This window comes from Gopherus flavomarginatus, chromosome 6, assembly GCF_025201925.1.
Source record: "Gopherus flavomarginatus isolate rGopFla2 chromosome 6, rGopFla2.mat.asm, whole genome shotgun sequence".
Classification (NCBI taxonomy): Eukaryota; Metazoa; Chordata; order Testudines; family Testudinidae; genus Gopherus; species Gopherus flavomarginatus.
This window is the reverse complement of record NC_066622.1, coordinates 140619902-140636136: the sequence shown is the minus strand read 5'-3', so window position 1 is coordinate 140636136 and position 16235 is coordinate 140619902. Positions and strand designations below refer to the sequence as shown.

At 44.5% G+C, this 16235-nt stretch overlaps 2 protein-coding genes across 4 annotated transcripts in view; both read right to left on the bottom strand.

Moving 5' to 3' along the window:
• Positions 1–16235, bottom strand: part of ABCC2 (ATP binding cassette subfamily C member 2) — a 529482-nt gene that overhangs the window by 96753 nt on the left and 416494 nt on the right. The gene's annotated exons all lie outside the window — the stretch shown is intronic.
• Positions 1–16235, bottom strand: part of ALDH18A1 (aldehyde dehydrogenase 18 family member A1) — a 134482-nt gene that overhangs the window by 110028 nt on the left and 8219 nt on the right. The window lies entirely within an intron of this gene.

The following is a 16235-nucleotide window of genomic DNA, read 5'->3' as shown; positions in this document are numbered from 1 at the left end:
CTGCCAGATGCAGAGCCCCAGTGTGCACAGTTTAAACAGTGTGAGATCCATGTGTCTTATATTTAAATTACAGACAGATTGCAAAATCAAATGCTCAAAAGTTAGGAAATGCCAGAACTAAGTTTGCTTGTGCAACCTTAATGCATACATACAGAGGGCTGAATTATGATACAGTTTTCAGTTACATGATCACATGCTGTTTTTTCTCATTGGCCCCTGCCTCGTTCAATGCACAGAACAGACTATGCTCACTTAATGAGCAGCTCTTCAACAGTTTTCTCTTTGTTGTTCAGTGTGTGACCATATGCCTTATTTACTGCACACTACTTGAACCCAAGACAGAATTAATAATTTCCTCATGGACTTTTCTGTAACGCTTATCATTATAGTATCCAAGTCTTTCACAAACACCCTGTGAGGTGAAAGGGTATTATCCCCATTTTACAGCTGGGAAACAGACACAAAGCAATTAAAGGTCAAAAGAGTCCACTAATTTTAGATGCCCAATTTGAGATGATTAGAACCTAATTTTTCCAGAGTACTTAGCATTATATGGCTCTTTAAATGTTCAAATCATAGCTTCCATCAACTTCAGTTACAGCTGTGAATGCTCAGCACTTCTGCATATCAGACCCCAGGAACTCAAGTCAGGCATCCAGAAAATGAGAATACAATTAGTGACCACCTGTGAGAAGTTTGGTTTAAGAGACTTACCCGCATCACACAGAAACTGTGTCAGAGGCAGGGTACTATGGAAAGGAGGGGGGGAGAATATAAATTCAAAAAGAACAGAGGAAGCCAAGAGCAGGGTGGAAAAGGGGGAAGACATTTGAAGGGGAAAGAATAGTCAAAAAAAACTTAAATCTATATCAAGGCAAATACAAAAGAGACTCAGGCATCTCGGCCAGGATCCCAAAAAGATCTCTCCATCACAAGGATAAAAGCTCATCTGTGAAGGAGACAGGTTCTTAGGGGCTAGTTGAAGGCTGCAGAATGGACATGATTTAAGAACCAACTCAAACCTCACCATTTTCCATACCAAGTACAAAGCACATTTCTTTATCATCTTCCCTTCAACAACAAATATGGTATAATAAGCCAATTTTTTTTTAATTTCATGTATTTTTCCCCTTGAGGAGAAAGAGGAAGGAAGGAGAAAACATGTCACATATGCTAGGTACATTGTTTAATACAATTCTGGAAGACATTACGTTGATAAGGATGATATAAGAACCTGCATAGACTAGATCAATTGGACTGGTAGCCACAAACTAAACTCTAAAGAAATTTTCCACTAAATATTGGAAACCTTCATTTAAAAGAAGGAATGTGGAAGGAGGGGAGGAAAAAAAAGAGAGAGAAGTCACCCTTCTGTTATTTTTTCAGATAGAAAATGCTACCCAGTATTAGAGATCGTATCTATCCATGGTACTTATATGGCCCACATCACCAGAGTATGTGAACATCTCAATCTTTCATCACATTTATCCTCTCAACACCCCTAAGGTAGGGAAGTACTATTATCCCCCATTTTACAGATAAGGAACAGAAGGACTAAAAGTGACTTGCTCAACATCACACATGGAGCCTGTGGTGGAACAAGGAAATGAACCCAGGTCTCCCATTTCCTAAGCTACCACCTTTACCACTAGACCAGAGGTAGGCAACCTATGGCATAGGTGCCAAAGGCGGCACGCGACGTGATTTTCAGTGGCACTCACACTGCCTGGGTCCTGGCTATTGGTCTGGGAGGCTTTGTATTTTAATTTAGTTTTAAATGAAGCTTCTTAAACATTTTTCAAAACCTTATTTACTTTACATACAATAACAGTTTAGTTATATTTTATAGACTTATAGAAAGAGACCTTCTAAAAATGTTAAAACGTATTATTGGCACGCGAAACCTTAAATTAGAGTGAATAAATGACAAGTCGGCACACCACTTCTGAAAGGTTGCCGACCCCTGCACTAGACCATCTATACTATAGACAAGGGGGAATCAATGCTTCCCTGGGTATTTAACCTGGCTTTTCCTGATGTATTGAGAGTCTTAACCTTACTGCTGCAGACTTTTTTTGTATTTAGTTTCCTTACAGTTTAAGTTTAAAAAATAAAAACAAAAGCATTTAAATGCATATTTTTTTTTAAAAAGGACCTGCATTTCTTTCAATGCTCAATCCTGAAACACACAGGATGTTACCTTAAAAGCCTCCCACCCACAAAATAATCCTCTCTTTAAGAGATTCTGTGCTAAGCCAAGGATGAGAAAATTCAGCCCCCAAAACATAGTTGTATAAAGACAGCTATGATTCACATCAAGTGGGGCTCAGAATAAAGTATGGTCTTGCCCACAGCTAGTGAATAAATTCACTCAGGCTTTACAATGGTTTACAAGGTCAGACATGAACAATGTAGAATATGTATCCCAGGATGTCAGGAATCCATTCCAGCAAGAAGTTGGATGAGAGAAATCTGCATCCAAAGGCATCAGGCACCCCTATGAAGAGGAAGAAAAACCTACCTTTCTTTTTAGTAAGAGAACAAATATAGTAAACTCTTCTATAGTGCTTTTAATCTGAGTATCTCAAATACGAAATGCAATTCTTCTGTGAGTTAAGTGACTTGCCCAGGTCACACAGCCAATCTGCAGCAGAGTTTGGAATAGACCCTCAGATCCTTACTCTAAACTATCCTTCAACCTGCATGGAACAGACTTTAGTGAAGGGGCAAACTATGTTATTGGCAGGCACAATGACCACTCAAGCATAGACAGGAAGTTAGTCTAGCTAACTCAGCACAGACTACCAGATGCAATCTATTGCTATGAATAAATCCTATCCACCTGCAAGTGTCAGTCCATGTGCAGAGAGTTCAGAACAGTTAGAGAATTTGTTTCTGTACCTGACAAGTCCTGCTGTGATGTGAGAGAAATTTCTGACAGAAGCAGCAGTGAAGCCAACAGCAGCTGCAGTGAAGGCAGGAGACAGACTACATTTCTGCAGTCTCAACTGAAGACAGACACAGCTCATTTGCAACAGCCAATCCCAAAGCTTCTGGCAGTACAAGCCACATCAGCTCCACTAGAGCTTACCAAGAGCTCTCTCAGAAACTGACGTAACCTCACTCTAAGCTCTTCCCTCCCACCAGAACACACCTCTCCAACCCTGCTGCCCCAGCAGCTGATGTAACTCTACTCCACGTTGCAGCACAAAATCCAGAGTTTTAAGACTGTAGCATCAAGTGGTTTATGGGTGGCAAGCCCCAGCATAGGCCAGACAGTGCTACTCCCACACTTAGTACGCAGCATGCTGGCTTCCCATCCTGCATCCTCCTCTTCTTTCCAGGCCTACTAGTTTTCTGATAATGATTGCAGACTGGCTGTAGATGCCCTCCTCCCTGATTTCAGGGACAGGCTAGCCCTCAGTTTTACCTTCACTCCAATCTCCTCCTCCCATTTTCCATAACATCACAGATCCCTTCACCATGGGGGGAGAGAGTCAGTTTGCTCTTTACTGACTTCCTCTCCCCCATCAGTTCACACTCCAGTTGCTATGTTAAAGGGGAAGACACTAGGTTTTTTGGTAATTAATACTGTTTGTACTTTCTATACAGGTCTGTCGCATCTTACACGTATTTAACATGCACTAATTCAGCATTATGTGGTTGGCAAAAACAACAAAAAAAAAGAGAAAAACAATTATTTAGATACTGTTCCTGTAGTGTTGGCGATTCCGCCCACCATTACACTCAATGTAATTTTGACTATATGTGGTTTTTGCTTTACGCGCTGACCACGGAACGTAACCGCAGCATAAGATGAGACAGACCTGTAGTTGCTTTCATATTCACCGCCATTACTGAATGCAAACTGACTTCTCTGCTTGATTCAGATACATGCTACACAGCCTCAGGGCTGCACCCACTGTGGCTCTAGTCTTATTTTGCTAGTGTAATTCCAAATGAATTCCAGTGTTGCAAACTATTAGGATTTGCATAGGTCTCACAGTGTTTGGTGTTTTTATTAAAGCTCAGCTACTGAGGTTGCATTACCCAAGAATTTTAACTTTCGTATTTTTTTTTTAAATGAAGTAAAAATTTCTAGACCTCATGGCTACAGCAAACAGCTTGAAAATTTGTGGACACTACAGACTCTGACATCAGAAAGCAAGCAGAGAGCGTAGTAGGAAGAGGACCTGAAACATAAGCCCATGTATCCGAGGCCTGAGCTAAAGTAGTCAAAACCTTGCTGATATAAAGCAAAGTTCAGTTGTGAGCAAGAAGCGCGCTCTGCTCACAGAATTTGGCAAGCATAGGGCTGATATTGCTAACAGGGTCGGCTCTGGCTCTTTTGCAGCCCCAAGCAAAAAAAAAACAAAAAACAAAAAAAAACCTGTGGGGCAGCCAGAGCCAGGGTGCAAACTTTCAGGTAGTGGGACTCCCTGCGCTGCAGACATGCCCCAGGCAGTGAAGTGCGCGCCCGAGCTAGTGGGGGAGGGAGGAGGGAGCGTGGGGGCGAGAGAGAAGGAGGGCAGCCAGGGCACTCACCAGTCAGCCCCTTCCACTGCGCTGCCTGCCGGAAGGGCTCTGCGCCACTCCGGTCGGCAGAGAGGGAAGGACGCGGGCTGCCAGGCTTGCTGCAGATCTGGCACCGACTGGGACAGACGAAGCACGCAGCCAGCTCCCAGCAGCGCACTCCCCCCCTCCGCACCAGCACCCCCGCAGGGCGGCCAGAGCAGCGAACAAAAAGGGCAGCCATGCCGCCCGAGGATTGGACAGAAGCCGCCCCTTAGAATCTGCCACCCCAAGCACGAGCTTGCTTGGCTGGTGCCTGGAGCCGGCCCTGATTGCTAAAACACATATTCCTAAGAGCTGCAAGGACAAAGCATTCACACAAGCACATTCCAGAAAGGTGGTACCAGAATACCCTGATAAATACATTCCCCAAAGATAACAGGAACATGCTGAGCCATCTTAAAGGATAAGGTCAGCATGATGGATAGAGATGTTTTAATAGAACCTACAAGTACAAGGCAATGGCGCCTTAATACATCAAAGAGAGGCACCCTGATATGTCAAAGGTGATACGTAACTTGTTTGGTGTATAAAGATGCATCTCAGAGGGAGTGTCTTCGACCAGCTGAGAGGACAGTGGGAACAGAGCTGCATCCACTGTCACAAGCATACATGAGCTAGTGTAACTAGACATTGATCCACGGAGCTAGGACCATGCTTTGCTGACAATAAACCGGACCAAGCGCCTTCGCAATTCAATGGATTTTGTAGTCATTGGGTGGTTCACTCGAGATCTGCTGTGCCAGCTATCTGTGCAGAGCTGGAACAACACAAACACCACACACACACACGCACAGCCAAACATCTGACGACATGAAGCGTTATTATAAAGTCTTGTGATTTTGGGGGTCACTCCAACTCATGTTTCTGAACATTTGGAGTTGGCAACACTGGAACTTGCACTCTCCACAACTATATTGAGGTGATTCTGAAACAACTGAAGTGGGGAAGAATAGCTAAACACAGGGGCATCTATTCTTAGTGCAAAAACAGTTATTCATTTCCCCAGTACAGATGTCTTTATAAAATCTCTATTAACTAGGTATATATTCATTTTGATATAGAGATACACCTAGTAAAGAGGAGCAACTTTCCCCTGGACTAGGGCCACCCTGACAATTCTTAAATATTACTTTGAAATAGACTGCTCCAGTATCCCCCTTAAATCATTATTCAAAATATCCACAACCATCACAATAGCAACTGAGGGTGTGTCTACATTATGATCAATTTTATAGAACTCGATCTTTAGAAAATGATTTTATACACTCAGTCATGTATGTCCCTACTAAGCACAGCAGGTCAGCAGAGTGCGTCCTCAATACCGTGGCTAGCATCGACTCACAGAGTGGTGCACTGTGGATAGCTATCCCACAGTCCCTGCTGCTCACTGGAATTCTGGGTTAAGCTCCCAATGCCTGATGGGGCAAAAACATCGTCATGGATATGTCATCAGCCTCCCTTCCCTCCCTCCCTCCTTGAAAGCAATGGCAAACAATCATTTCACTCCTTTTTGCCTGGGTTACCCATGCAGACACCCTAGCACGGCAAGCATGAAGCCCGCTCAGCTCAGCACTGCTGTTGTGAGCATTGTAAACACCTCACGCATTATCCTGCAGTATGTGCAGAGCCTGGCTAGGAATCGCCAGCACAAGGACAACTGTGAGGAGGACATGGACACAGATGTTCCTGAAAGCATGGGATGTGGCAATTGGGACATCCTGGTAGCAGTAGGGCAGGTTGATACAGTGGAATGCCAATTCTGGACCCGACAAAAAGCACATACTGGTGGGACCGAATAGTGTTGTGGGTATGAGATGATTACCAGTGGCTGCGAAACTTTCACATGCGTAAGGTCACTTTCATAGAACTTTGAGTTGCTTTTCCCCACTCTGACAATTGCTTTCCCCCTGCCCTGACAGTTGAGAAGCAAGTGGCAATAGCCGTGTGGAAGCTTGCAATGCCTGACTGCTACTGGTCAGTCAGGAATCAATTCAGAGTGGGCAAATCCACCCTGAGGGCTGCTGTGATTCAAGCAGCCAAGGCAATCCGTAACCTTCTGCTAACAAGGGTAATGACTCTAGGAAATGTGCAGGTCATAGTGGATGGCTCTGCTCTGTTAGGATTCCCTAATTATGGTGGAGCAATAGACAGAATGCGTATCCTTATCTTGGCACCAGACCACCTTGCCAAACAGTACATAAACTGCAAGGGGTACTTCTCAATGGTGCTGCAAGCACTGGTGGATTACAAGGGACGTTTCACCAACATGAACATGGGATGGTCAGGAAAGGTGCATGAATCATAGAATTTTAGACTAAGGTCAGAAGGGACGATTATGATCATCTAGTCTGATCTCCTGCACAACTCAGGCCACAGAATCTCACCCACCCACTCTTGAAACAAACCCCTAACCTATGTCTGAGTTATTGAAGTCCTCAAATCATGGTTTAAAGACCTCAAGGTGCAGAGAATCCTCCAGCAAGTGACTCGTGCCCCACACTGCAGAGGAAAGCAAAAACCCCTCAGGGCCTCTGCCAATCTGCCCTGCAGGAAAATTCCTTCCCGATCCCAAATATAGCGATCAGCTAAACCCTGAGCATGTGGGCAAGAGTCACCAGCCAGCACCCAGAAAATAATTCTCTGTAGTAACTCAGATTCCACCCCATCACAGGCCATTGGCCTGTTTACCGCTAACAGTCAAAGATCAATTAATTGCCAAAATTAGGCTATCCCATCATACCATCCCCTCCATAAACTTATCAAGCTTAGTCTTGAAGCCAGATATGACTTTTGACCCCACTGCTCCCCTTGGAAGGTTGTTCCAGAACTTCACTCCTCTGATGGTTACAAATCTTCACCTAATTTCAAGTCTAAATGGTCCAGTTTATATCCATTTGTTCTTGTGTCCACATTGGTACTGAGCTTAAATAATTCCTCTCCCTCCCTGATATTTATCTCTCTGATATATTTATAAAGAGTAATCATCTCTCCCCTCAGCCTTTTTTTGGTTAGGCTAAAGAAGCCAAGCTCTTTGAGTCTCTTGTCATAAGAAAGGTTTTCCATTCCTTGGATCATCCTAGTAGCCCTTCTCTGTACCTGTTCCAGTTTGAATTCATCCTTCTTAAATATGGGAGACCAGAACTGCACAAAATATTCCCAATAAAGGCTCACCAGTGCTTTGTATAACGGTACTAACATCTCCTTATCTCTACTGGAAATACCTCGTCTGATGCATCCCAAGACCCCCTTTGAGGTAGTTGAAAACAGGTATCAAATCCCCCCACATTCTTCTCTTCTGCAGACTAAACAATCCCAGTTTCCTCAGCCTCTCCTCATAAGTCATGTGCTCCAGCCCCCTAATCAGTTTTGTTGCCCTCAGCTGGACTCTTTCCAATTTTTCCACATCCTTCTTGTAGTGTGGGGCCCATAAGTGGACACAGTATTCCAGATGAAGCCTCACCAATGTCGAATAGAGAGGAATGATCACGTCCCTCGATCTGCTGGCAATGCCCCTACTTATGTAGCCCAAAATGCCGTTAGCCTTCTTAGCAACAATGGCACACTGTTGACTCAGATCCAGCTTCTCGTCCACTGTAACCCCTATGTCCTTTTCTGCAGAACTGCTGCCTAGTCACTTGGTCCCTAGTCTGTAGCAGTGAATGAGATTCTTCTGTCCTAAGTGCAGGACTGTGCACTTGACCTTGTTGAACCTCATCATATTTCTTTTGACCAAATCCTCCAATTTGTCTAGGTCCCTCTGTATCCTATCCCTACCCTCCAGTGTATCTACCACTCCTCCCAGTTTAGGGTCATCTGCAAACTTGCTGAGGGTGCAATTAACACCATCCTCCAGATCATTAATGAAGATATTGAACAAAACTGTCCCCAGGACCGACCCTTGGGGCTCTCCGCTTGATACTGGCTGCCAACTAGACATGGAGCCATTGATCACTACCCATTGAGCCCGACGATCTAGCCAGCTTTCTATCCACCTTATAGTCCATTCATCCAGCCCATACTACTTTAACTTGCCAGCAAGAATACTATGGGAGACCGTATCAAAAGCTTTGTTAAAGTCAAGGAATAACATGTCCACTGCTTTCCCCTCATCCACAGAGCAAGTTATCTCATCACAGAAGGCAATTAGGTTAGTCAGGCATGACTTGCCCTTGGTGAATCCATACTGACTGTTCCTGATCACTCTCTTTCCTCTAAGTGCATCTGACTTGATTCCTTGAGGACCTGGTCCATGATTTTTCTAGGGACGGAGGTGAGGCTGACTGGCCTGTAGTTCCCTAGATCCTCCTCCTTCCCTTTTTTAAAGATGGGCACTGCATTAGCCTTTTTCCAGTCATCCAGGACCTCTTCCAATGATGCTTGCATCTTTTGGAACTCCAGGCTGTTCGAAAAACTGCAAGAAGGGACTTTCTTCCTAGACCACAAAATTACCATTAGGGATGTTGAAATGTCAATAGTTATCCTTGGGGACCCAGCCTACCCCTTGCTCCCATGGCTGATGAAGCCATACACAGGCAGCCTGGACACTAGGAAGCAGCAGTTCAACTATAGGCTGAGCAAGTGCAGAATGGTGGTAGAATATGCCTTTGGACATTTAAAAGCCCACTGGTGCTGTTTGCTGAGTAGGTTAGACCTCAGCGCAACCAATATTCCCATTGTTATTGCTGCGGGCTCCATAATATCTAAAAGAGTAAGGGAAGACATTTATGGCGGGGTGGGAGGTTGAGACAAATCACTTGGAGACCAATTTTGAACAACCAGACATCAGAGTGATTAGAAGAGCACAGCTAGGCACGCTGTGCATCAGAGAGGCTTTGAAAAACAGTTTCATGACTGGCCAAGCTACGGTGTGACAGTTGTGTGTTTTTCTCCTTGATGCAAAACTGCCCCCTTTGTTGAATGTACTTCCCTGTAAGCAATCCCCCTCCCACCTTCGACCACAGCTGGCAAAGGAAATAAAATCCCTATTGTTTTGAATCCATTCATTAAAAAAAAGTGAGATCAAAAAAAGCCCGAGTGGGGTGGAGGAGAAGGGAAGGACAAGGCCACATTGCTTATTGTAGCCACACTATAAATCAAAGCTGTTTGAATGACCACCTTCTGTTGCTTGGGCCATCCTCTGGAGTTGAGTGGCTGGGTGCCTGGAGCCTCCCCCAACACGTTCTTGGGTGTCTGGGCGAGGAGGATATGAAACTTGGCGAGGAGGGCAGGCGGTTATACAATGGATGCAGCGGGGGTCTGTGCTCTAGTTGCCTTTCCTGCAGCTCCACCAGATGCCTGATCATGTCCTTTTGCTCCCCCATTAGCCTCAGCATCTCCTCCTGCATGTCCTGATCATGCTCACTGTATGATTTCTTGGCCTCTGCCACCAAATGTGTCCATGCATTCAGCTGTGCCCTATCAGTGCAGGAGGGCTGCATGAGCTCAGAAAACATGTCACCGTGAGTACGTTTTTTTCGCCTTCTAACCTGCAATAACCTCAGGGACGGAGTTGATAATGGGGAGCATAGAAACTTTTGCACCTGCAGGGGGGATAAAAAGGGAGAGTAAAATATAAGAAGATAAATTTCTGAGAACACAAGGGAGAGACTCTTTCACAGTGAATCAAGCAATTCACAGCAGACAGCACATGTGCTTTAGGTACAAGGTCGTATTTTGCCTTTTAGATTGACCACCTTCTGGTACGGTGACACATCACACACGGCTAGGCAACAGAATTTGGTTTCCAGGAAGCCATGGTAAGCCAAAGGGTACACGGGTTTGGCTTCTTCCACCTTCATAACACGTGGAAATTGTTTCAAACTGCAGCATCTTCCTTTCCCATAGCAAGCAATGCCAGTTGGGTTTGCCATTTAAAAGGAGGGGCTGCAGTTTTGGAGTGGATGTGCAGCACACCCCTCCCCACACCACGTGACTAATCTCCAGGATGATCCCTTTTAGCCAAGCGCAAACAGCCTAGCATGAACAAGTTCCTTTTACTGTGCCCTTACAAAAATTCCCTTATTTCAACCAGGTAACCATGAATGATATCACATTCCTGAGGCTGACACAGAATGATAAAGATCGAATGTTGCATGAATGCAACCAAAACCCAGGACCATTTGCTGCCGTGCTTTGTGCTGCAATGATTCCAGACTACTTGCTACTGGTTTGGTGTGGTAAAATGTCCTACCGTGGAGGACAAAATAAGCAGCCCTTCACAGAAACCTTATGCAAAGGCTTTCAGAGTACCTCCAGGAGAGCTCCACGGAGATGTCCCTGGAGGATTCCTGCTCCATCCCCAGACATGTTAACAGGCTTTTCCAGTAGCTGTACTGGCCGCGAATGCATCCCAATTCTTCAGGATGACTCAAACATTAAACGCAATTGCTTTTAACCCCTATAGTGCAATGACAAATAGGCACTCGCCAGAGGTGCCTTCTCCACCTTCAGGGTCCAGGAACTCACCTTGGGAGGGTATTGGCTCCAGGGTGATGAAAAGGTCCTGGCTGCCAGGGAGAACGGATTCTCCACTTGCCTGCTTCCCATGCTCCTCCGCCTCCTCCTCCACAAAATCCTTCTCCGTGTTGCGTAAGACTGCCCCCTTGCAGGTGTCCACGGACAGTGGTGGGGTACTAGTAGGGTCCCCCCCATAGAATGGCATGCAGTTGATCACAGAAACGGCATGTATGGGGCTCTGACCCAGAGTGACTGTTTGCCTCCTTGGTCTTATAGTAGGCTTGCCTGATCTCCTTAACTTTCATACAACACTGGTGTGTGTCCCTGGTGTAGCCTCTCTCCACCATGCCCTGTGCAATTTTGGCATATATATATCATAATTTCTTCAGCTGGATCAGAGTTCTGCCTGCACAGATTCTTCTCCCCATACAGCAATCAGATACGGTGTCTCCTGTTCACTCCATGCTGGAGCTCGTTTGTGATTCTGGGACTGCATGGTCACCTGCTCTGTTGAGCTCGCCATGCTGACCAAACAGGAAATGAAATTCAAAAGTTTCCCGGGCTTTTCCTGTGTACCTGGCTAGTGTATCGCAGTTGAAAGTGCTGTCCAGAGCGGTAACATTGGAGCACTCTGGGATAGCTCCTGGAGGCCAATATTGTTGAATTACACAATGCTGCATCTGAACTACCCCAAATTCGACCCAAGAAGGTCAATTTTAGTGCTAGTCCCCTCATCGGGGAGGAGTACAGCAGTCGATTTTAAGAGCTCTTTAGGGCAACGGAACGAGGTTTGTTAAGTAGCCACATTGCTTATAAAAATTGACCTAACGCAGCTAAATTCGACCTAACCTCATAGTGTAGACCAGCCCTGAGTCTCCCAAGTGAATAAAGGTTTCTTTCTTGCTTCCCAGCCTAAAGGAGAAATGTTTGGTTTGTAGAGCGCTTGAAAGTGGCAATTGAGACAGCTAAGTTGAAGGCCTGAGTTTTGCATTTTGAAGCCAGTAGTTTCTTGTAGGAATAAGTCCCCAGAGCGAACTCTAGGTCCAGCTCCTGTGAAAGGTCTTTATCCCACTCAAGTCTTCCTTAATGGTTGACAGTTTCATTGTTCTGGTGCACTGTGTCAGGCTGGTCAGACAAAGGGAAAGGTGGTCTCAGGAAGGGCTTTGAATATTTGAAAAAATAAACTAATTTCTGTATTCAACACAGGGCTAGTGCAAAGAGTGGAGTACCAGGATGAGGTGTTTACAGCAACCCGTGTTGCTAAGACAGAAGACTACTGGGTGGCTTCATTTCCAGATATAGTTAGTTAAAACAATCAAGTGTAGATCACTGTGGCTGAGGCTCTGTCCAACAGAATTAGGCATGATTTTCTGCCCAGTCCCAGATCAAGTGGGTGAGGCTTTTTTGCACCATGGCTATTTGAGCCCCAATAGCATTGAGTTTAAAAAGGTCCTCAAGGCTACAGACTGACTTATGCTCAGTGCAAATTCTCTATCCAAAATGCCTCTACAATAGAATAGGTAAGTTCTCTGAAAAGTTTCCTTCTTCCTACCAGCATCACCTTAGCCTTGCCTGGATTCAGCTTTAGCCAGAGGCTCCTCATCTAGGTGCTGATTTCACAGCCAGGCACTGAGACAGCTGCAAGAAGGTGATGTTATGTTAAACATAAAGGAGACGTAGAGCTGAGTGTTCCAATGACTATTTCTGTTTTCTCGCACTCGGAAATGGTGCCGAACTCCCTTGGCATATTTCAATTCCTACTAACTCTCCTGTGATGAATCAGGGAATTTGTCTACATAAATTATAACTTCTGGTTGATATTATGATGTTATTATGAAAATTGCTGTATCACTGAACGTCTCTATGTAAATGAGGAATCCACGCTGGGCTGCCAGGATCTGTAGAACACACCCACTGAACTAAGCACAGTACAGAGTAGTCAGGATACCCATTATATGGTCATAGTACAGCCATTAAGGACATTGGTTGAAGCAAGGAGAACCAGTTTCTGTCAACCCCTCAACAAGGATTTTATAGAAAACAGATCCTGTCAGACTAATGCAAATCTTTTTTTGAGATTACAAATTTGGTAGATAAAGGCAATAGTGTTGATGCAACACACTTAGATTTCTGTAAGGCATCTGACTTGGTACCACACAACATTTTGATTAAACTAGAATTATACAAAATTAATATTGCATTGAATGGATTAAATACTGGCTAATTGATTAGGTCCCAAAATGTAACTAAAACAAGTAATCAGTATTAAGTAGGGGTGTTTCCAGCAAGGTCCTGCCAGGATCAGTTCTTGGCCCTATGCCATTTAACATCTTCATTAATTACCTGGAAGAAAACAGATCATAGATACAGGTTGCAGATGACACAAAAATTGGAAGAGTGGTAAATTAGGAAGAGGATAGGTCACTGACACAGAATGATCTGGATAGATTGATAAACTGCGTGCAAGCAAACATTAAGTTTGAATATGGTTAATCTAAATGTATAAATTTAGGAACAGAGAATGGATGCCATAATTATATCACGGGGGTCCTCTCTCCTGGGAAACAATGACAGAAAAGATGTTGGGGTCATGGTGGATAATCAGCTGAACGTGAGCTCCCACTGTGATGCTGTGGCCAAAAAGGGTAATGTGATTCTAGGATACATAATCATGAGTAGTAGAGAGGTTATTTTATTTCAATATTTGACAGTGGCACAGACACTGCTGGAAAACTATGTCCAGTTTTGGTGTCCACAATTCAAGAAGGATGTTGATATATTGGAGAGGTTTCAAAGAAGAACTACGAGAATGATTAAAGGATTAGAAAACATGCCTTTCAGTGATAAATAATTTGACCACCTTGAATCTATCTTAGCAAAGAGAAAGTTACGGAGTGATTTAGTTACAGTCTAAAAAGGTACCTACATGGGGAAAAAATATTTGATAATGGGCTCTTCAATCAAACAAAAAGGTTAACATGATCCAGTGGCTGGAAGTTGAAACTTGACAAATTAGTACTATAAATAAGATGTAATTTTTTTAACAGAGTAATTTTAACCACTGGAATAATTTACCAGGGGTTGGAATCATAGAATATCAGGGTTGGAAGGGACCTCAGGAGGTTATCCAGTCCAACCCCCTGCTCAAAGCAGGACCAATCCCCAAATAAATCATCTCAGCCAGGGCTTTGTCAAGCCTGATGGATTCTAAATCACAGACAAGTTTTACATGGTGATTGAACATTTTTGTAAAAAGATACACTCTAGGAATTATTTTGGGGAAGTTCTCTGGCCTGTTATATACACAGGGCCCTACCAAATTCATGGCCATTCTCTCTCACACAGTCTCTCCCCTCTTCTCCCCCCCCCCCCATGTACCCCATCTCCACAGAGCAGGGGAGAGGGGAGATGGTTCAGGAGGCGGAGAGCTTTCAGTGAGTGCCTTAAAGAGACAGGGGACAGGCATGTTTCAGAAACTTCCCCAGCAGCCAGTACACACGCTGTGTGTCACACACTTTCCAACACTGTTGTTGTTACTTCTTGGTGTTTTCTGCAATGCAAATACATTCTCTGTAATTTTATTCTTTCAAAGTGTGTTATTTTAGTTTTTTGACTGGTCTATGCTTTTCATAATTTTTCCTTTCTTAAACTTAAAATTTAATTCTTTAAGTAATGAGTTCTAAAATGCCTAACTTGTCCTGGCCAGAGTAATTATCCCTATTGGTAACTTTTAAAAAAATATATTTAGGTTTTTTGTTTCAACTCGTTGCACACATCCGCACATTACCTTGGTGCACATAACAAAACTTATTCCATACATGGGTGGAAAAAATTAGAGGGAACACTGACTGCCACCCTTACTTCTTCACTGCCTTCAGAGCTGGGTGGCCAGAGAGCAGCAGCTGTTGACTGGGCACCCAGCTCTGAAGGCAGTGCCGCGGCAGCAATACCATACCATGCCATCCTTACGTCTGCACTGCTGCTGGCAGTGGCTCTGCCTTCAGATCTGGTTCCCTGCCAGCAGCCACTGCTCTCTGGCTGCCCAGCTCTGAAGGCAGCGCACATCAGCGGCAGCACAGAAGTAAAGGTAGAAGTACTGCAACTGCCCCTACAATATCCTTGCAACCCCCACCCTCCTGTCCTCCATAGATCCTTTTTGGGTCAGGACCCCCACAATTACAACATCCTGAAATTTCATACTTAAATATCTGAAATCATGAAATTTACAATTTTTAAAATGCTATGATCGTAAACTTGACCAAAATGTACTGTGATTTTGGTAGGGCCCCAGCTATACAGGAGGTCAGACATGATTACCATGGTCCCTTCCGGCCTCAGAATCTATGAATAAGGGGCTGGCATATGGAAAGTGGAAAAATTCTAAACAGGACAAAGATGGAGGCGACAAAGCAGTGATTTAAGGAAGACTCATGGGTAAAGGTTTGGAGGCAGATACAGGAAGTTTTAGGCAGGGGAGAGGAAGATACAGGCATACTTTTGTAGTGTGGGACTGTGACAGGGTGCTGGCTAAGGAAATCTCAGCCAGGCCAGCTCCAATCAACGAAGGGGAATTGGAGCTGGCTGAATAAGCCCAGGACTGATTGGCAAATGGGGAACAGCTGACAGCCTCATTATCCAGGGGCTATATAAAGGCAGGCAAGAAAGAAGCCAAAGAAGAAGGAAAGGGAGAAGCCAGAGAATTAGAGTGAGTGGGGGCTCTTTTCTGCTGGCTGCAGGAGCTAGCAGTCCCTGAGGCTGTAATACTGAAGCTATTTGTAGCTAGAAGGTGGTGGGAAAGTATACAGTAAATGAAGAGCACAGATGATTTCACCAATGCAGAGATCTCTGGCTGGTTTGTGGGTGCAGCAGGGGCAGAACCAAGGAGGACCCAGCGATGCCTTGTTACAGGGACCCAGTTTAGCTGATAGTCCAAGGTTAAAAGCAAGTTCATTTAGCAGGGAGAGGATCCATGGTTCAGAAATCAAGCAATGAGGTGCAGCAGAAAGATCCTGGACACTCCCAGAGGACCCTGACCCCTACCCAAAAAATGTTATAAAGAGTGAGAAAACGGAGGGAGGGAATTGTGTAGTTGTGTTAATTATTTTTGTATAGATCTGTTTCTTGTGCTATTAAGTAAAAAGTAATAACTTTTTAGAATCCTGAGCAAAGTCTGTGTGCGTTCGGTAACATCACACATGCTTGGA